The sequence below is a fragment of the Protopterus annectens genome, chromosome 13.part0 (assembly GCF_019279795.1).
Source record: "Protopterus annectens isolate FY-2018-M chromosome 13.part0, PAN1.0, whole genome shotgun sequence".
Taxonomy (NCBI): Eukaryota; Metazoa; Chordata; order Ceratodontiformes; family Protopteridae; genus Protopterus; species Protopterus annectens.
The window spans coordinates 681608892-681633099 of NC_056747.1; positions in this window are offsets into that span (position 1 = coordinate 681608892).

The window sequence follows — 24208 nt, forward strand, 5'->3', positions numbered from 1 at the left end:
ACTTAATGTTTTGCAGAAAGAACTATCGTTTATACACAGCTGGTATTCTGATTATACTAAAGTTATTTTTGATATTAAATTATTTGCTAGAAATTTAACTTTAAAAATTATGCTTAAGGGTATGAATGAACAAGTGAATATGTTTAGGAAACCAAGTACATGTATTCCGATGACAAATCCTTTGTAAATGCTTTTGAAAGTATGTGTATTGATGTCGTTTATAAATTACAAATGTTAGATGATAAGAAATGTAAATACAAAAGAAGCACTTTTAATTTAACTAAGGATGAGCAGAAAGCTTTGAGAAAGTTGCAAGAGAACACAGATATAATTATATGTCCAGCCGACAAAGGTGGGCCAATAGTCGTCTTGGATGCAGATGGGTACAAACATAAAATGCTTGACATGTGAAAGATTGATGGCTTTTATAAGAAAATAAGCATTTTAGACATCACAAATATGACTGGATATGTTAAACAGTGTTTATGTCAACTTATGAGAAATTAATATTTTACTAAGGAATTGTTTGATTACTTTGTCATACAGCATCCTGTAATTCCTGTTATACAGGGATTACCGAAGTTGCATAAAGATAAAATTAATCCACCGTTGAGGCCGATAGCGTCAGGGAGGAGATGGTGTACAGAAACAATCTCCCTATACATAGAGAAACATCTAAGGCCAATGTTAGACAGCATTTATCAGGTTTTGAAAGACACAGAGCATTTTTTGAAATACTTGTATGCCTATATGAATAATAGAAATAAGGATGAGACATTTATATTAGTGACAATGGATGCTGTGTCCCTTTTCACGGTGACACCCAAGGAGTTGGGTCTGAGACGTTTAGAGATATTCATTAGGGAGTATTCCAGCACTGAAGAAAGACATGTACATGTGTTAGTAGAGCTGACTAAGTTGGTTCTATATAACAATGTCTTTATTTTTGATAAGGATATATTTTGGCAATGCAATGGCGTAGCTATGTGCACTTCATGTGCCAATAGCTACGCCAATGCGGTAATGGTTATATGGGAAACAGAATTTATTTTACAGGGACCATTTAAAGAAAAAATATTGTTTATGAGGAGGTTTGTAGATGACCTTTTTATGTTATGGGGCTACATATAATGAGCTATGAGTTTTGAAGGGTACATTAATAGTAGTACTTTTTTGAAATTTACAACAGTACACTCAGAAGATAATATTAATTTCTTAGATGTGTCAATAGTAGTTGAGAATAGTACAGAAATATACACTAAACAGTATAAAAAAGTTTGTCATATTAATCATCTTTTATCTGAAAACAGTATGCATCCACCGTATATTTTTAAAAATGTGGTTAAAAATCAAGTCTACAGAGTCTCTAGGCTGAATATGCGTGATGATGATTTTCAAAAACAAACTGAAGTATCAGAATTATTTGATGGCCAGAGGGTATACTGAATCATTTTTGGATAATATTCAGCAGGTTGTAAAATTAAGACAGTCTAATGCCAAATCTTACTTTACAGAAAACAGGAAAGAATCTTTGAATAATAAGAAAAGTGTCATTAAGTTGAGAGTACCACTAGATTATTCTTCAAATGTAGGCATGTATATGGATATTGTAAGGAAATACAGGGGAATTTTAAGTAGTGATAATCAAGTTAAGGAGATGATAGATGTGGAACCAAAATTTTTGTTCAAGAACAACTTGTCCTTGAAAAGGAGACTATGTTATCCAAAATACAGTGTTGGAACTCCAATAAGAGTTGGTACTAGACCATGTGAACGTTGTTCATTTTGTAGATTTATAGATACATTAGCACAGTTCACACACCCCTACCAACATAGAGTATATCATTTTCGAATGTATGCTACCTGTGAAACTAAACATGTGGTTTATTTAGCACATTGTTTAGAATGTAAAAAGTTTTATGTAGGGAATACTGATAGGTGTTTAAGAGACAGAATCAGGGAGCATTTATACCATATTAATAAGAAGGATAATTTAAGTGCTTTAGCCAAACATGTGAATGAAACTAATTCTTAACACACATTTAAGTTTTCAGTTATTAGTAGAGTATATGAGAGTATTAGTGGTGGTGACATACGAAGTGACACAGAAAATTTAGAAGCAGAATCGATAGTAAGGTTGAGAGCCAATGCTGATTTTGGAATTAATATGTTCTCCTCAAGCCCTTATTACAGAAAAGACCTTTTACCAGGTGAAAATATGTGCATTGTATATACATAGTAAATAATTATATACATTTTATAGAGTATTTGTAGTAATGTTTATACACTTTTAAAATTTAAGTACTGTGTTTAAATGTGTAACTGAAATATAGGCAGGTAAATGTATAGTATTTTTGCTCATGAATTTTTATATGAGTGTAGCTTTAAGATGATGTCACCATTTAATTATTTCTGGTGTTTATGTATGTGTATTTAAACCATATTTGTTTGAATAGTTGTTAGCATCTGAAGAAGTGGAATTTGCACTTGTGCTTCTTTTCTCTGGATTAAAATTATGTTTTTAAACTGGAAACTACAGCCTCCTCATTGGGTCCTTTTGGTTTTTATCTTATTATTATTTTTTGCTTCATCTTTGGACCCGATTACTCACAGCATGTGGTGATAGTTTTCTGTTTTTTTTTCATTAAAAAATACTCTCTGTGAAGACAAGAAGTCTACCCTGAAGGCAGATGGCCAGGAGACGTCTGTACATTCTTTTCTCAGTAAAATTTACAATGATTCCTTCATGCATTTGCAAAGTTGTTAGCTGTTTTTTTTTTTCATTGCTGACTACTTTTACATCATGACCTGTTGTCTGCAAATGTAGACAATTAAACTTGAAAGTTCTGAGCATTCATTGCAGAGGGAAATGTAAACTTTAAAGGTACAGTAACAGGCAGGTCAGTGAAAAATAAAATTTGAAATTATGGGAAGTGAATAAGAAATAATAGCCTCCCAGCAGCCTTAATAATTTAATGCAGTTAATAGAACAGTGCACAATTTAGTTTCATTTAAATTTAGCCAGTGTACTTTTTCTTTGGGCTAAAAGTTAATATTTTCTGAAAGCATACAAGCTGTTTTTCACTTCTGGGAGAAAGACAGAGATAAGAAAAGGGCAGACAACAAGTGGGCGCATGGGCTGAATCATGAGCTTTAGCATTTGTAACCTTAACTTTAGATTAGGTAATGCTTGTGGGTGAAGCTATTTTGGGCAATTGTTCCTATCTGGAGAGTAAAACTTTTGTGTTGTTTTCCAAGTTCATATGGTATGGAGATGTTCTGTTAAAATGTATTTAATTTTTTAAGGGTTTTCATTAAAGCAAAAAGCATTGAAAATGTGCTATAGGTTCAAACAGAAATGAAAAAAAAAACAACTGTATAACAGATCAGCCTGTCAAATATCAGTATGTGTATGAAAGACAAAAGTTGGAAATACACATTCAAAAACTGTCATGTATAATCAGTAAGAACAATAGCTTTTCATCATAATGTCTGCACTATCCACATTATCTTGGAACATAAATGACCTTACAAGCATAGACAAAAAAAGAAACTGCATTGACATATTAATAAATGCACAGTGCAAATAGCAATGGGGCAGGAAACACAGTTGGTAAGAAATGGGCATGTTAATTTAACAAAGAAAGAATTTCAGGATGGATATTCAGCAGAATATCGGGGACAAATAAAAATGGGAGTGATAAAACTGATTGCTAGTGGGGTTCCAATAGTGATAGAAGAGGAGAAAAACATTAATGGCAGATTTGTGGTAGTAAGGGGCTATTGGAAATGGAGTGGAATTGTGCTGGCATGTGTTTATATTCCACCACAAACTGCTATTATGGAGCTTACAGAAATTTTGGGAGAAATAATCAGCTTTCAGCAGGGAATATTGCTCACAGGTAGGGAATGGAACTTGATTTGCAATCATGATCGGGAGGCCTAGAAGGTATAATATAACAAAAGAGGGTAAATTTCTAAAGAATATTTGGTATGGAAGATATGAATTCAGTAGTAGTAGTAGTACTACTCAGACATAATTTACATATTCCCCAAGGTACAATAACTTGGCTAGACTAAATAGAAATAGTTCACAGTAACATGTACATTTAGTTGAATGCTTTGACATATCCAATAACTAATTCAGATCATGCACTGATAAAAATTAAAAATAAAAATGTAGGGTAATGAAGTAAAAATGAGACACTGGTGGTTTCCCACCTACATGTTAAAAAGAGAGGAATTTAAGGAATGGGTAGTGGAAATTATTCAAGAGTTATTAGGGAAGATAAAAATGTATTCAGATAGCTAGTGAGTGGGATAAAATGAAAACGGAGTTTAAAAAGGAAAGAAATAAAAGAGAAAGAGATATGGTTAATAAGTAATAGAAATTATTTAGACAAGTTGACAAAGGTTAAAGTATTGCAAAATAAGGAAAATCTCAGAAAACAAGGCTGTGCATTACAACTGCTCCAATTTCTCTATGCATCAAAATGATGGCTAAAAGTTGGAACCAGCGCTGCTTCTGCAGCTATTTCAGAGGATGACACTTCTTTTTCTGAAGATTCTGGTTCTAGTTCTTCAGATTTAGACAGCGACAACTCTGCTGAAGCCAATGCTTCCTCTTCTGTAAATTTGCAAACTTTAACGGACTTACAGAACAAAGCCTTCCTAAACTGGGCTGAAGAAATGGAGGAGGCTGCACCAATCCCGTCTATTTCTCTCACAAACACCTTCAAGCAGTCCCAACCTTGCATGGCCACATCCTCGAAATATGGATCAGGAAAGCACAGCAGCTGCTTGCTTACTAAATAGTTAAACAGCTTTCAGCGCTTCCAGTTTGCCGATATCGGCAAATGAAACACCTCATTCAGATATTTTTACTGCTCCTGCAAATGACAGTTCGCATTTCTGTATGGTAGACAAGTCATCTTTGCCTTTAATTCCAGCAGTTACAGCTATTAAAAAAAGATTCTCACTCCTGTACAATGATGCAAGCAGTATTTCAAACAACTGCAGAGTCTCGTTCAACAGCAGTTGAAAGGAATAATGCCGGTTTGCTGATTTCACTAAAACAAGACAGTTCTCTGCATATTGACACTGTTCCTGTAGATGACAGCTCGTATTTACAGCAAATAAATGTAGATTGGCCATCTCCACCCTCAGCTCTACCAGCCACATTCTCCATGAATGTTCCTACTGCTCCTACAATGATGCAAGCAACTCCTCCATTAACTGCAGATTCTCGTTTTAAAACAGCTGCGACACTTAATGCCGGTTTGCCGATGTCTGGAAATAACATTACATCTTTACACTCTAACACGGCTCCCATGGTTGATAGTTCCTTTTCCACTTTAAAGCATACAGAAAAGTCATCTTCACTTTCAACTAATGTTCGTGGCTCTACTGAAACTGTATATACACCGTTTAAAGCAGCTGCAGCTTCCAATTCTGCTGCAGCTCAGACTGATAACTCCGGTTTGCCGGTCTTAAAGAATGCCACAGTTTCCCTTCAAAATATCACTGCTCTGGTCAATGACAGTTTGTTTCCATTCAAAAACATTACAGACACACCATGTCTGCCCTTGAATCTGACAGCTGCAACCTCTGCAAAAGCTCGTAACTCCATTAAGACAGTCCAAGAATTCTCTAAACAATTGTAGACTCTGGTTCATATGCAGCTGTGATTGCAAATCATGCTACTTATTCTTTCACTCAACTGTCACAAAGAATAGTTCAAAAGCCTTTTTTAAGGCTCAAAACAGTCTCTGAACAGACTACCTCAAAGGAACAAATATGGGCAGAGGTCATGCAGCCCCTGGAAATTACATTATCTTCATTATGAGCGGTAATCCATTGGGGAAAGGACCCCTTTGCAGATATATACTTTGAAACGCATGATACTGCAATGGCATTCCATTCTGGCTTTTTGTCACATAAAACGGAGGTGTCATATTCCTCATACCAGATCTCGCAGTTAAATGTGCATATTAAACGCAAGGTCACCATTCATTTTCGCTCAATTTATGTTACTGAATCAGATGTTAAACTCTTTTTACTCAAACACTGCGTGGACATCTTCAAGGTAACCAAGTCTTTTGTGACAGAAGCCGGTGGAGTTTAGGATGGCAGATGGATAGTGTGGGTCACCCTCCACACAAACGAACACAGCGTATGACACATTCCGGGTGTCTGTTTCATTGCAGGGAAGTGAGGTGTCTTAAGGTATGCTGGTCAGCTGAAAACATGCTTCTTTTGTGGAGATTTTTTGCACATGGTGACAAACTGCCCCGCCAAATGCTGCACAAGATGTGGTTCACACACCCACTTTGCTAGGGATTGTTCAGTTAACTGTACTTTCTCTTCTGAGGCACACCATTGGATGAACTGCATGACCATGTTTTCTGCCAATGCCACTACCCCTGCTACTTCTCCTGTCGATCCCATGTTTACTCCGATGTCAGTGGACATTTCGGATGACACTCATGACTCAATTCCAGTAGATGTTCCTGCTGCTTCTCAGCCTCCGATCTCTGATGATACAATGGTCGCAATGCTTATATCATCTGATGACGTGCCACCTAATCTAGGTTTAGTCCATGATTCCCTGCTGCATGCTACTCCTCAGCCAGAAGAGGCTATTCCCAATCTTTTGCCCATAGAGGAAGACATAGACTCTGACGTGCTTGGCGATCCATCATTACCAGATCCACCTCATGTGGCTAGACTCTCTAGGGATAAAGGATGGATAACAGTCACTCAACTTAAGTATGATGGTTCAAAGCATTTCAAGAAAACTCCCTCCGATGCAGATCATGGTTCATTTCTCAGTGCCTTTTTACAATGATAACTCCTTTAATATATTACATATGCACTTCTGGACTCTGGACAATTGATAGCCGAACATTTCCAGTTCCTTTTGCCTCACCTGGCCATTTCTAACTGCTTATTTGGTCATTATGATGAAATGTGGACTCTCATACTTGCAAGGATAATCCTTTTTGGATTCTTTATTGCTCCTCACATGGCATGTTAGATGCTGCGTACACAGGACTTCCATGACTTACCTTTTGATATTTCTCATTCTTCAATTACAATTTTGATTACTGAAGTGCGCCATAGAGGATTTCATTATTCATTTTGTTCTTTTTTACTGCACAATTCTTGTTGTTTGTTATTGCATTTTTCAGTCACTATTGCTTAATCTTATTGTTTAACATTTAGCTCCATGTTGTTGATTATCTGAATAAATTTGGATTAATCAATCTACACATGAAAAATGTAGTACAGTTCATTTTGGTAAACAAAACATTTCCACATTAAAACATAAAGGTGAAACAGCCCTCCAATCACACACTGTTGCAAGAGATCTAGGTACTTTTCTTTATAATTTCTTATCTTTTGACCATCATGTCTACATAGTAGTTAAGAAAACATACCTGGCATGTCTAATTTGCAAAGTGTCATCTACTCTAGAGCCAAAGAAGCTCCTCCTCACTCATAGGTTCATAGGTTCATAGGTAGGTACCAAGGGCCTATGTAAGCCTAGCCAGCAAGGTTCCATAGCTTACGCCACCCAAGAAAGTTATTTTCCTGTGCCACTGTCCAGCAGAGACACAGAAGTGATCCATGGGGTGTATTTCCTATTTCCTATCCACTCATCAAGATTTTTCTTGAAGAGTGCTAATGAAGAACTTTGCTTGACATAGATGGGTAGCTTGTTCCAGAGTATAGGAAGTCTCTGGGACAGGAATCTATCCCTCCAGCGTGTCCTGTTTATTGTGGTGACAAGGTTTAGGTCCCTAGAGCATGTAGCTCGGAGGGATTGGGATTTCTTTAGGTGTAGCATGTACAACAGCTCTGGATTTGACATAGCTTTATATGTTAGGCAGAGATCACCGCGGAGTAGGCGATATGCTACAGAGTAAAGCTGGAGTTTTTTGAGGTGGTCAGTGTAGGGCATTTGTTTGAGGCCAATAATCCTCTTTGTGAGGTACTTCTGTGGCTTTTCCAGCTACTGCAGATGTCTTGTGAGGTACATTGCAAAGGGGTGTTGTACTCTATAATGGGTCTAATGAGTGACGAGTAGAGGGGAACAACCCTTTTATGATGAGGTGTGCCACGTAGAAGGGCTTCCTGACTACTGTGGCGATGTGACTATCAAAGGAGAGACTGGGTCCCAAGGTCTCTTATCACGCATTCAGTGTTAAGTAGATTGTTGCCTATGTGGTAGTTCATGGGTGCAGAGTTTTTACCAAAGGGGATGACACTGCACTTTTTGGCATTTAGCTTGAGGCCATGGCTCTGACACCAGGCATCTGTCTCAGTGAGGCCCTTCTGTAGGATGTCCACATCATTTGGGGACTTGACTATGGCTCCTAGTTTGCAGTCATCTGCGAACTTCATTAGTCAGAGGCCTTCTGTGTTAGCCTGTACTTCAGAGAAGTAGATACCAAACAGGAGAGGTCCCAGGATGGAACCCTGTGGTACTCCACTTGTCACTGCTTTGAGGTCAGATTTGGAGTCTGCAACTTTTACGGTGTGGGTTCTGTCAGTGAGCCAGTTGGCAAACCATCTTGTGACGTAGGAATTAATCAGACACATTATTGAATACAATGCCTCATTCTGCATGCTTTTCTGTAAACATTGTTCAACTCTGGGCCCTCAGTGATTGCAAACTAAAAAGACCAATGGCCTTAAGATCAGCTGTTATCCAAACAGTCTGGCAACCCCATCTGTCTCTGCTCAGTCACTTGTAGATTTCTCCATTGTAATATGTGTCTAGCCTTTTGTGCCATTAAAGATCCATCCCTCCTTGAATTTCTATTCCTTTACAGAATAAATGGTTCCTCAGATACCTACAGACCTAAGCATTCTTCAAATTAGACATGGTGGTATGATTCATATCCCGATGTATCTATCACTTCTGGAACAAAAGTCCACTACAAGTGAACTGTCAAGCACAGTAACACAATTGCCAACTTTAGGGTAAACATAGATAATTAGATGATCATTCTCAGATTTCCCCATAGTGTATTTTGAGTTATCCTCCTTGAGACTGGAGGGAACTTTTTAGTATTGGTTTTGGCTAGGCTTGTAATGAATGGGTTGTTAACTAATTGCAGGCTACGAAGAAAGATTACTACATATGCGTTCACTTTCTTACAGGTTTATAAGGGATGAAATGATTTTGATTTTAAGGAGTTCCATGTCAGGTATGCTATAGAATGCTTGAGGTTAAAACATAGTAAAGGAAGAAGCATATAGGAGGATAAGATAAGAGGATTTTAGTGTCACCATTGGAAGCAAAACATGCTGAAGCACAGAAATATGAAACAAATTAATTGAAGCCACTTCCAAAAAGCAAACTGAAACTGAAAAAAAGGTCCCTGGGCATTGTGGCAGACTTACCCCCATACACTGTCACGCACACAGACTTTAATATACTAGCACTGAGGCCATAAATGTTAGAGAAAATGGAAATAATTGATTTGGTAAATAAACTGAGCTTCTGTTTTTTTTCCATCAGTCTGCAACCTGAATGATGAATTTAGAGCTGCTAAACTGATGATTCTTAATCCAAACTTTAGAAAATCATCCTAATGAGTACAAATTCTACAGAAACCATTCTAACAATTACGCATGACTGCAAGCCAATAACAGATGTCAAAGATGTAAATTTCATTCTAAAAATAAATTGTAGTTCAGTCAGATGATGGAGACTGGATAGAATAATCTTTTAAAAAACAGAAATGGGAAAGGCACTGAGGATTTCAATAAAGCTTGGGACAAGAGATGGGTGACATTAAATACAAAATGCGACAAGTGAGGACTGGCATTATGAAAATTATGTTTTACCACCAAAGAGGCCTGGGTACAAGAAATGAGACTATAGCTTTTCTTACATCCATGTAACTATATGTGACATGAAGCTTTATATGTTTTATTTCTTGTCACCATTATAGCTACATGAAAAGGACTGATTTGGATTTGTCCGTAATGATCTGACTTTCTGAGCCTTGTGTCTTTCTAAATAAGCTTTCTGTGTCAGGTAAACATATTTTATTTCTACTTTTCACTTAGCCTTGTTCAGACCCCTGCAGTTCTAAATCAATAAATCAATCTGCAGCATTATTTCTGGCATAGATCTAACAATGTAAGCCTGAAACAAATGTTTTTCTATACATTATATTTATTCTCACCAAATATAATCATCCAATCTCATTTTGATCCTTTTAATGACTTATGTCTCCTGGCAAACCCTGACAGTTTGCTTCAAATACCCATTACTGTGGCTAAAGAAATATTCTTTTTATATTTTATATATTGACCTGAATATTGCATTTTGTGGTATGGCAATGCAATCTCAAATATTGTAATAATCACCTTCCATTTAACTGAGAAACAAAATCTTTACCACAACTTAAGCTATTACAGGCCTGACTGAATCAATGTTTGCAATCACTCCTATCTGTACTGCAATGTTTTCTCACAAGGAGTTTGCACATATGGAGAAGCGGGCTTATTAGTATGCACTCCTCAATATGTGTGGCTCACTAACATCAGTGCACACTGCACCAGAACATAGATACATTTGTGAATCATATACCAAGGCAGGTGCCCAGCACTGATGGATTACTGAAAGCTACCTGTGGACTAAAGACACAATCTTGAACTAATATGTACATATAGAACTAGTGAAGTATAGGGGCTATAGCATAAACCAAGTGCAAAGCATAAGTGGCATATGGAGCATGGTAGTGATACATTAAGAACACATGACATACCTTCATGCACCTGCCAAACATTTCACAATAAGGTCCATGTTCACATCGACAACAAAAATCTGACCCTGGCAATGCCAAGCAAAATGTTACTGACCAAGTATACACATGTGATCCACACACACAAGCAGTAATGTAAAATGAATGAATGTACAATGTGATATAAAACATAAATGCTCTTGCTATATTTCAAAACTTTAAATGAATCACCAAGATATATAAACAAGGGTTAATAAAAACAGTGACGTCTAACCTTATCACGAGTGGGTTTTCTGTGAGACATGCAATGACTTATTTCATGCAGCCAATGAATGTGTGACTGTGAGTATTGTTGTGGTGAGGTTTGGAGGCATGTTAGTGCCATATAAACAAGGTATGCCTGTAGAATGTTATTGGGGGATCACAGAGATTTGAAATCTATGGGCAACCATTATTAACATAGCTTAGAAAGCCAAGGAGCCTGCACAATCAGAGCTGTGATAGGCCATCAGTACTGCCACACAAGCTCAGATCCCATAGTGGTGTGGTAGCATGCAGATGCTGCAGGGCAATCCACTAAGCTATGCAGTCCTCCATAGCATCAAAAGGCTACCAACTAGCTGATGCCTGAGCTCCCCAATGGCATCAGATGGCCACTGAACTACTTTTTCAATAAACCATATGGCTAGTGAATGTGGTCACAGTAAGGAGAGACCTCACAGTCTTCCATACTTTCTCTTTCTACTTGTTAACCATCTCCTCCATGGCATGCAGGGGTCTCATCACCCACTACTACTTTTCTGTTTTTCATTGTTTGCAAAACACAAGCAAGGATGACTCTAAACATGTAAATATACATAACATACAACCTTGCAGTGGTTATCTAATAGCAGATACTGGAATAACCATAATCATCACATGAATAAGGATGACTGCAACCATACTAAACACCTTCTGGACACATGTCAAAGTGTTACTCATCTCACCTATCTGCATAGCCATTAGCAAATATTATACGATGAATGCACACCCTATGTGTATGTTACAATCAGTTTTCGGTTAACATTAGACATGCCAGTAGACCCCATGTCAATATACTATAACACATCAACAGTGTATCTGAAGTGCTACCATATCAACTCTTGATCAACACCTCTCACTCTTGTTATTTTTGGACATGGACGTGTGTAAGATGAATTTTCTCACTTGTTCTGCAGATACAATGTAGCACAGTCTCTGGTTTCCTGCAGACAGGTGAGGACTGCATACCAAATGCATATCACTTAACATGCCACAGACACACATAATGCACTTTAAGCTATGCACAAGAAACATGATTCATGAAAACGGTGGCATCACTAACCTAAGTAGGTCTTCATGTCCACTGGCTACTATTCGTTTATCATCTGTGTTCTGATGCTCTAATGCACTATTGGAAGACACTGATACCTTGTCTTTTGATTCCAATGTTCCTAACACACCCTGTGGCTTTTGTTTGTGATTCAGTAAGCAATGTATTTTACATGGTAGGCCAATTTTTCATTAATGTTGTGCATTATATTACGCTATCAGCACTGTGAGCTTATGTTTAATTTGGCAGCTGTATAGGTCAAGCAATGTTTGATGAGGTAGAGTAGGACATTCCAACGAGTGTGTTGCAATGAGATGTTTATTTCAGCAACATGCAACCAGTAGGTGACTCTTAAGTTCTTTGATATTACAGTAATACGGGATGCATGTGCTTGGAATCACAATTGTCTCATTCTCATTCAGCGACTGGAAGGGAAAACAAGGTACACTTCCCCCAGCAGGAAACAGAGATCCAAGTGAATGGCCAAAGGGGTTATGGTGCCAACATCAAGAGTTCAGACAGAGGACGTGGGGTAAAGTAGATGCAGGTATGAATGCAGTGAAAAGACAATGTCACCTGTGGAGTGAAAGCCAAAGACATGGCAATTGCATGAGAGAATGGGCAAACAGAAAAGTCCAGTTCTCCAGGTTCTTGCAAGAGAGTTCAAAGTCACCAGCAGTAGATGTGCAGCTTACTAGAAATGACAAGCTCCTAATGTACTGTTCTGCAAAGTCCCTTTTCGTGGAATTCCTGGTGGTTTGGATGTGGACACATTATGGAATATGGATTAAGGTCTTATTCATATTATAGCCATGTAGTTAAAGGTGCATAATAACATTTGTTTTATTAACATAGCTGCAGATTCTGTTGTGCACTCTGCAGAACTAGGCTAGATATTCTGTTACTTCCAAACAGCAGTGAACTGCTCTGTCAGGTATACATTGTTAATGTTATCTATATTTCCATGGGGGTGATATCCTGCATATGTGATCATGCATTTCTGTTAGGGGTTCAATGTTACATCTGGAGGGCTGTACAACAGACTATTGAGTACTGCCAGGATGATGAAGAGCCTGATCTTAGCAGCTGTGTGTGGGTTTGGCAGCTTTGCTGCCTCCAGGGTTGATGATGCTATTGTTACCAGTATAACAGCTGCATCTGCTGCAAACGTACAGGCTCCAGATGGACAAGGCCAGGGCAGCAGTGGTACTGAAGATGTATCTGCTAAGATGCAAATAAACACTATGGATAAATCTCATATGGAAGGGAACACACATATTGCTAGTGTGCCATCTTTGGGGATTAGTGCTGTATTAGGGCAGGTCAAAAGCCTCTTGGGTAGGCATGCTTATGGTACTTTGAATCTTCATCAGATCTGGGCCATGCTTGTTTTACAAGGGATATACTATCACATCATAGCCTACATCTGGATGTACTATGGTCTTACCATGGTGGGAACAGCATCATAGATGGGCAGCTGGTTGGAGTGTTGCTGCAGGTAAGGTCCTCACACAGTTTGCAGACCTACTGCAATCAGACATAGATTCAGAGGCTGAGATAGGAAGGGTACCACAAAGACTAAACAGCACTATGGACCTTCTACTGTATGATTACCAGCAGCTGGAGGTTAATAAGGGAAGACATGAGGCTGCTGTTGTGCAGAAGTTGCATAGGCATAACTATAACCTTTGAAAATCAAAAAAACGAGTGCAGCAACAGCCGACAAATTTATTACGGAAAATTAAAACAAGTCTTTGAAAGCGCTTTTTCGTCAGCATTAATACCTGACTTCATCAGAAATGACATTCAATGGAGTAAAACCAACCATTTATGAATTCAAATTAAAAGCCTGTTATTACGTCAAATGCTGAACTTCAAACACATTTAAAGAGACATACTCAGCTGTGAAACAAATCAATAAAATAATGATAATAAAACTAGACTTAAACCTAAACAAAAAACATTAAATATATATTGAATTGTAAAACAACAAATTCAATAGATACAATAAATATGTACATTATCTTTTAAGACTTTTCAATTTCAAAAGACTGACAATAGAACAAAAGTCATTGATACCTGGATAGCTGTATGCATTAAGCCTAATTTGCCAAAGTAACTCAGCTTCCTCGAGAACATTGTCTAGCAAATAAATGAGTGCTTGTAGAAGCAACTCTATAACTGGTTCTCATGTCTTCATGGAAACAATCTGATAAAGAGCAATAGAAAACAGAATACTTAGTTCTTTCAATGGCTAAAAGATAATGTTTTCTGGAAACATTCAAGTGGTATCTCAATCTAATAGAGTAATAAAGATACAACAAAACCAAAATGCACTTAGTAGAAGCACAGGCTGTACCATGTTATAGCATGCATAACCTTCCTTTTAGGTTAACCCAAGTCTATGAGTGTAGCTGTCAGTCTGGGACAATTGTTTTATTAGGAGGGTAAAACTTCAATATTTGAAGATGTGCAGAGTGTTGCATGTTTGTATTAAGTTAATAGGTTTTAAGGGTGTGTTGGATGTGTTTGTTTTTTATGTTTGAAGGCTTTCAATAAAACAAAAAGTTTTGTAAGATGTGACATAGGCTCAAATGGATATGACAAGAAACAACTTTATAAACAAACAACCTGCCAAACATTAATGAATGCATCTAACACAAAAGCTGGAACTAGACACTTAATAAAAACACTGTTACATGTAAAAGGTGGGAATAATAACTTTCTTAAATAATGACGTGCTGTATATCATCTTTAAATGTAAATGGTCTCACAAATATATAAAAAAAGAAAAAGTAGTGAACTATATTAAAAATGTAGAGTGCAAATAGCTATGCTACAGGAGACACATTTGGAAAGAAATGAACATGTGAATTTGATAAAGATGGGTTTTCAGGACAGTTATTCAGAGGAATGCCTGGGACAAAGGAAAAGAGGAGCACTTGTATTAATTGCAAGAGGAGCTCCAATAAAAGATAATAATGGTAGAGTTGTAGCACTAAGGGGTTACTGGTAAGGGAGGAGGATTACACTGTCATGTATTTAAATTCCACCTAAAACAGCTATAATGGAGCTTAAGAAAATTCTGGGAGAAATAATCAGCTTTCAGCAAGGAATATCACTTATAGGTGGGGATTGGAATTTGATTTGCAGCAGTGAAGATGTATCTGGGGGCCCAGAAGGGAAAATATAACAAAGGAGGGTAGATTTATGAAGAAATATATGAAAATATTTGGCATGGAAGATGTGAATGTTGGTACTAGGAGTTCAGAGTGAATTTACATATTATTCCTCAAGATACAAATATTGGGCTAGGCTAGACAAAATTTACATTTCAGGTGAACATGTGCATTTAATTGAAAGTTTTGATATACATCCAAAAACTGTATCAGATCATGCGCCAATAATAACTAAAATAAAATGCAGGGTAATGAAATAAAAATGAGACACTAGCGCTTTCTCACCTGTCTGTTGAAAAGATAGGACTTTAAGGAATGGGTAGTTGAAATTACTCAGGAGTTATTATAGTTGATAGAAATTTCTTCTGAAAATATAGCTAGGGAGTGGGATAAAATTGATGTGTAGTTTAAAAATACATTGAAAATGAAAGAAAGAGAGATATGGTTAAGAAGTAACAAGAATCATTTAGAGGGACTGACAAGGGTTAAAGTATTGCAGAGTAGGGGGAATCTCACAGAACAAGAAGAGGGGTAATTGCAGAATGCTAAACAGAAAATAAGGGATGGCATTGATAATGTGCATCAGTTTAGAAGATTGTTGTTAAACAACTGTTTTTGATAACTCCAGAGCACAAAAACGTTTAGCACAACACCTCGGGCAACAGAAATTAGAAAGGGCTGTCACCAAGCAGCTTAGGGAGCTTATAACAAGACAGATAACAAGAGCTCCTGTAGAGGTACTAAAAATATTTTGAACATTTTATGAAAGTCTGTACAAAACAAAGACACATGGAAATCAGGAAAAGGTACAAATGGAAATGTTTATGGTAGAATTAAAAATGCCAAGGTTAGAGGTGGATGAGGCTCAATTTCTAACAGTTAGGATAGGAGGAGATGAGATAAAAATGGTGATATATAACCAATCCACAGGAAAGTCCCCAAGAATAGGTGGTATTACTGTGGAAGTTTGGAAGCTAGGAGGGAAAAGACTGATAAAGATCTGGAAGGTTTTGTAAAACAATATTTTAAGAAGAGAAGAAGCACCTACATCCTGGAAAAAATTGGTGGTAACTGTAATACCTAAAGAGGGTAAAGATCCATCAGCTCCAGCTTCACACAGGCCCATTTCAATCTTAAACCATTGTTATAAAGTGTGTATGTCTATAACATCTAAAAGAATGGAAAAGGTGATGGCAAACTTGATAGATATGGATTGATGTGGTTTTGTAGAGGGGAGGTAAATTTTTGACATTAACAGAACATTCATGATCGAGAAGGAAGCAGAATGTAAGAAAATGCCACTGTTGCTGGCTGGTCTTGATGCAGAGAAAGCATTTCCCAGAGTAAGTTGGGAGTTCATGAGCAGGGCAATGAAGGCAATTGCATTCCCTGATAAAATTATGAGGTTGATTAGAAGGATATATGAGGGATCAGAGACAAAAATTAAAGTGGGTGGTTTCCTCTCTAATAGTTTCTGTTTGAGCAAAGGAACCAGGTAGGGGTTTCCCCTTTCCCCTTTGTTATATGCATTATATTTAGAATCATTGGCAAAGAAAATAAGAGGCTCAGAAATTTAAGAGTATAATTGTTTTGTGAATCAAGAAAAGCTGGCTCTATTTGGAGATGATATTATTTTATACCTGATAAAACCAGAAAATGACATTTCAGGTTGTGTAACAATTTGAGACAGTTTCAGATCTTTTCAGGATACAAAATTAATGAAGCTAAAACAAAGGCAATAGCTGTAAATTATGTACAATATCCAGATGCCTAGGGACCTGATAAAATGAAGCACTTAGAAGTATGGATTAAGAATTATTCTGGTGTGGCAGCTAAGGCTATGTGGGAAGAGACTAAACAAAAGATAATACAAAAACTGACAAATGGGAAGATCTGTTTTATGGATATGGATAGCAAGACACAAGCAGTTAAAATGATTTTAGTCCCTTTAGTTTTACACACAGGTCAGGCATATTTTTATCAATCAGGGGAGAAGTTGTGCATAGCAATTAATGAAAAGAAGCCCTGTAAAGGAGGTTCTCTTATTGTAGCTTTCTGCCTGTTGACCCCACAGCACCAACTGCACTCTTCCGCCCATCCCTCTCTCTCATCCTTTCATATGCTTTACAAGTAGCATAGTAGTCTTTCTAACCTATTTCCCATCTCTTTCTTTTTATCTTCTTTACAGTACACTTCAATAATAAATTATCTGCCCTCAAAGACCTTCCAGCCTGAAAGCTTGGACTTCCTCTGGAGCAAAAGTATCATGCCAGAGCACTATACAATTGAAACAAGCCTGCACAGTGATAGTATTCCAGTAGAGACTGAATAATATATTTGTACCCCCTATCTAATTGAAAGTGGCTAGCAAATACTTTATATTGTAATGGCCTGCACACTACTGAGGTCTCTTTGCCACCTCTTTTTCCTTCCACTTTACTATCACAATCTCCGGTCCACTCTGTGACTTAATCCCTGTATGTTCCTGACACTATCCTTCACCGCAAACATCAGACCTGACCTTTTCCCCTTCTCCTTCCTCTTCTACCTGCTCCCCCTTTCTTGCCCACCATTATCTGGACTCCCCTGGTCCAACTACTTTCTAAACTAAGGAAGACACTATTAACTGGTAAGGCAGTGCACATACTAACCTTCCCAATTCAGTGACACTGATTGTTTTTTGTCACACAGCCAGGACAGCCTGTGGGGGCTCAACCCACTCTGTTTGCCCTCTGCTCTACTCCAGGCTCACTCTGCTCCCCAACTCTACCCCAATTCCCACCCCCATTATATATACTTTTATACTGAACTATAGCCACACCTACTAACCAACACCCAATCCCAACCAACCTAACCACTTTTCCATTTACATCAGCTACACCCCCTCTACTGCACAATAACCCACATCACACATAGCACAATTCTTACATCCCACATCCACTAACTTTTATACATATTTGTCCCTACTCAGCATGACAGCTTTAAAACGAACTCTACTCCTTTTTACCTCCAATTCGATGCTACTCCTTTTATATAGCTTCTCCTCATACAATACTCCTCTCCAATACTCTACTCCCCCACCCTGGCATACTTCCACATGTCCAACACCATATAATTCTCAACAATTTCTTATAGCTCCAGCCCTCTTCCTCACCACCAATACAGACTATCACTCACTCAAATTCTTTCCTCAGCTAACTAAATCTCCAACCTCCCTTAGATTCACAAGCTCCTGTACAAGGTCAACAAACTCCTTCATCGCATAACTAAACAATTAAACTCCCAGGAGACATCCATCCAAATCCTGGTTCCAACTCAACCCATGATTCACTACCCTCCTCATCTCAATTTAATCTTTCTCTACTCCACCAAAGAAACAAACCACCCCTCCTCCTTCTTAACATAAATGTAAGAAGTATAGGTAATAAAACCCACAACCTACATGCACTACTAAACCCACTATTCCCCTGATATAGTTACTTTAACAGAAACATGGCTAAAACCAGATATCAACAGTAAGGAAATCACAGTTCCAGGCTACAATATCTTATGGAAAGATAGACTAAACAAAAAAAGGGGGAGGTGTATCTATCTTATATATAGACCACCTAACTCTTGACCTCCTGGACTCCACCAACCCAGATATAGCAAATGCTGAAGTAATTCTAGCCAAATGAACCATTAACTCGAGCAAACATCTTAATATTATAGGTGGATACATCCCACCAGGCAAAACATTGCCACACTTGAAAACTTGCTATAATGGTGTTCCACATTTCTCCCTCAAGAGACCATCCTCATTGGGGACTTTAATATTGCTTAGCTCCTCTGTTCCTCCCCAACTCCAACAACACACATTAACCTGTATGGCTTTGCCCAAATCATCACATCTCCCACGAGGGCCAATAAGACCTCTAAATGTCAATCCATACTTGATTGGATTCTTATTAACTCTCCCCACCTAACACCCTACTCAGGCTGCCTCTATGACAACCTGAGTGACCACAGCCCAACCTTTCTCCTAAGAGACTGCAACCATCCAACACATCAAATCTCCTTCTGTACAATCACAAACAAAAAAGGTTTCAAGCCCAATAATTTTAACAATGCCCTAAAAACTGTTACCGGGAACACCTCAAACAACTGCCCTTGAATGAGGCAGTGCATTCCTGTAACAATACCTTCCTTGACATACTCAACACCCATGTACTACCTAGAAATATTAGAGTAAAATCCAATTATGCACCTTGGTTAACCAAAGTAACCAGATCCCTAATCAAAGCCAGAGATAAGGCCTGGTCACTATTCCATAAGAACAAAACCAGCACTACTAAACAACATTTCCTTGAACTTCGAAATAAAGCTAAAAACCAATTAAAACTGACAAATCCAACTACTACCATAATATTCAAACCAAACATCAGAATAATCCATAAATGTTCTGGTCTGCACTTAATAACTTACTGCAACCAGGTAAATCTACCACTCCCACTCCAAAAACAGCTAACAACTATGAAAATGTGGCAACCCAATTCAACACTTACTTCACAGAAACCATTCAAACTCTAGCTAACAACCAGACCAGGTCAAATCTCACCCCCCCCCAGAACCAAACCATAATACACCCCACAAAACCCCACCAGCCAATTTAAGTTAAGTCCAGTCCCCATCAATTACATCAAAAAACTACTGAAAAATCTAAAACCAACCACTCTAGCTGCTGACAATCTCCCTGCAGAATATCTACAAATTGCAGCAGAAGCTATCTCCTACCCTATAGCCATACTCATAAATAGACCAATAACCAAAGCATATGCCCCCACTATCTGGAAAACATCTCACATTCTACCACTACACAAAGGTGGCACCTCCTGTGAACTAACTATCACCCCATTGCCATTCTTTCTTTCACCCCTATCTAAAAATCTTTGAAAGAGTAGTATACACCCAACTCATGGAATACCTCCTCACACACAATCTCATATCTCGTACCTAGCATGGTTATCGTGCTGCACATAGTACCACAACAGCCCTAATGTCCTTTACAAACACAATCAACCAACACAGGAACAACTCCTAATTTGTATCAGCTATATTCCTTGACTTGTCAAAAGCCTTTGACATGGTCATCCACAGCAAACACATTAGTGTCCTTTCCTCCCTTAACCTCAGTCATACTGCTATTACCTGGTTTCAAAGCTACTTAACAAACCATCAACAAGCTGTCCATTGCAACAAACTTTCACACCTCCTCACAGTCACCATAGGTGTCCCACAAGATTTTATCCTTGGACCCCTTCTATTTTCTCTCTTCACCAATCAATTTCACTCCATCACTCCCCAAGGAACCATGATCCAATATGCTGATGTCTCCACTTTGATCTGTGCAGCCTCTTCCCTCAACAACCTTCAAACCATCACCCAAGACTCTTTCTTATTTGTAGAAACCTGGCTAACTGACTTCCAACTTATACTAAAGCCCAATAAAGCAACACTTCTGCTCTTCTGCCCATCCAGGTATACTTCTCCCTCTGTAGCCTTCCACATCTTCTCCAGAAACAAAACCATGATCAGTCCAACTCCCCATACCAAACTGCTAAGGGTTGTAATTAACAATAACCTGAAATTCAATTTCCATAGACTAAGCCATCAAAAAGGTTCACAAGAAACTTGGCTTCCTATACAAGAAAAAACAGTTTCTAACAAGTAGTACAAAAGTCACAATTGCTAGGACACACCTTCTATCAACACTACTATACGCATTCCCAATCTTAACCAACCTCCATAAAACAGACCTTACCAAACTTGAAGCTTGTTATAATAAAGTCTCCAAATTTGCCACCAACGTTTCCTACAAGTCTCATCATTGTCAATTCTTCAAGCAACTTGATTGGCTTGAACTCCTTCAGCTCCTACATTTTAATCAGCTAACCTTAGCTCATAAAATCCTCCACCAAACCAGGCAAAAAAGCACTCCAGGAGGAATGAACCAAAGTGTAGCAACCACTGTTTATTCAATAAAACAATAAAAACCAGAACGCTTAACGTTTCACTGCGTTTTCATCTTCAAAGGAAACTTCATCAAATCTGAGCATACTAAACCCTCTAACCATATATAAATAATTACGCCATCCCAACAAAACAATTAGTCTTAAAGCAGTATACAATGGATAAAAATAGTACTTGCAAAAAAAATGTGTATGTAATAAAAATATACAAAATGTATAAAAAGTATCTAACTGTACACAACTTGTATAATAAAAATATCACATAAATACATGTTCAAACATATATTAAAATACACATATTTAGAACTTAAACATTTTTTTTTAAAAAACGAATATATTAACATACTGAGCATCTGCCTACAAATTGTACAACAATGCTATCTAGTGGTCAACTAATATAAGTATTAGAGTTTTGCTGTTCTTACCTTTAGTACTGGTGCCAGGGAGACCATATCATTTAGACCCCAGGAACCTGTTGGCTTCAAACACGATCTGCCAATACAGTTCCCTGTATTCCAATCTGGTCTCCCAAGGACCACCTCTAATATCCATATCCACTATTTCAACAATAAAAAAAATGGAATTCTACCCCACCACACACACATGTCATGGTTTGCTTATATAAAACATTAGTTGAATTATTTTTCTTAATGTCATAACTGTGCTCATAAATTCTTAACTTAAACTTTCTTTCAGTTTTCCCCAAATAAAAATGCCTGACATTTGCTACACAAGGCAATATAAACCACTCCGCATGTGTTGCAGTTAGCATAACCTTTGTTTTTTATATATCTGTCCCTAGCATCTACATATAAAATATCACCCTCTTTTATAAAAGGGCATTGTGGACAACAGCTTCCATCACCGTGCAAACACCCAGCCCTCAAAGATATCATTCAGCCCTACTCTGCTTCAAGACCCCTCTGCTCTAACAATAAATTTCTTCTACAAGTCACCAAAGCAAAAAACTCAGCAGGTGAATCTATTTTCTCCAACTATACTTCCAAACTTTGGAACAGCCTACCAAACTCTCTTGTGATCATTCCCTCAACAGTACAGTTTAAAAAACTCCTAAAAGCCCACCTGCAAACTCCTGGCTCTGTTCCTGCAGCTCCCCAGGATAAGCCACTCCCCTGCCCCACTCTGCCTCATTAACCTCTTTCTACCCACCTTCCTTAACTGTATAGGACCACTTCATGAAGCATTGAATGAATGTACACTAGCCCTTGTAAATAGTTATGATTACCACTACAACTGTCTAACCTGATGTCTCTGCTTATTTAATGTTGTCATTGTTATATTTCTGTGACTTTGGATGTTCATAGGTTCACAGGTTGGTACTAGGCTATCGGCCCTAAGGCCTATACAGGCCTAGCCATAACAATTCCCTGGCTATTTCTTCTCACAGTATTTACTTCCCTGGATATAACTGCAAATGTTCTGTATAACTTATATTTACAGTGTTGCTATGTTACCTTCTGTTGTATTGTTACATGGTACATTATTACTTCCTTCTTGTTATTGTGCTACTTAATTGACTTGGAGCTTTTCTCCCCCTGCCTCCACTGAAAAAGGACATATGTCCAGTTGGACTTTCCCAGTAAACAAATGTAAAATAAGATAAATAAAATAAGTAAGGGCTGAAGGATTTTATCTGGGAGGGGAAGACAGCAAGAGTAAAGTGAGATAAGCTGATTCTTTGAAATAGAACAAAGCAGTCTTCAATTACCCAAGCTGAAGGGGTATTTCAGAGCTACACAATTAAGACTCCTATACATAGGACAAGCAGAAACCTATAATTCAATGTGGAAAGCGATGATGATAAACTGGGGGTGGGCTCAAGAAACAAGGTGAAACTGTGATTCTGGATGCAGATCCTTAAGGAAAATAAAAATAACCATATAGAATATTAAATAACATAAAATATTTTAAAAAATAAGCCAACATGGGAATGGAGAAAGGAGATTCTGCCTATAGGGATGACTGCCATTAGGGATACAGACAATAAGCAAGAAGGGGCTGGAATTTATTGGAGCAAACTGGCAAAAGAACCAAGGTATAGGGAGCAAATAATTAGAATGAGAGAAAGGTAATAGAATGGGAAGAGGCCAATAATTTATTTGGATTGCAGGCTAGAGATTGCCTTCTCTATCAAGGATTGGTATTAGAGTATAGGCAAAGAGAGAGAAATAGGGAGATCCTATGTGAAAGACCAGCACTGTTAGAGTTTTAATAGAATCTAGAACAGAAGCTGCTGTTAAAAAAAGGAATAATTAGTAGAGCATATAAAATATTGGATGATAACTATAAGAATCAATCAAAGGAGGTAAAAAGACAAACCCACCACTATAAATAGCACAAGTAACTAAAAACGGAGGGTAATGCTACTCAATGCCAGAAGTCTAAACCTCAAAATGCACGCACTCGAGGCACTCCTCAGTATGGAGAACATCGACATCTGTGCAGTAAAAAAACCTGGTTTAAGGCTCCTGAGAGCACCCCAGCACTACTAGGCTATAACTCATACCATACCTTTCAGCCACAGAACCAGGACCGAAACACAAAAGGTGGGGGTGTATCCATATTCATCAAGGATACCTACACCTCCAGGTTAGTGGTGCAGCACAATACATCACAGATCATCCATATGCAACTAACAACGGGCAAAATTGCAATCCAAATAGTAGCTTGCTACAGATCACCCACCATGACCCAGGACCCCCATTCTGCATTTCTGGAGACACTGGGAAATATGAAGGTCCTACCAAACACCCTAATACTGAATGATTTCAATTACCCAAACATAAACTGGGAGAACTACTCAAGTACTAACTCCCTGGCCCAACGCTTCCTAGAATTTATAAACTCGAATGCCCTGGATCAACTAGTCAACACCCCCACCAGAGG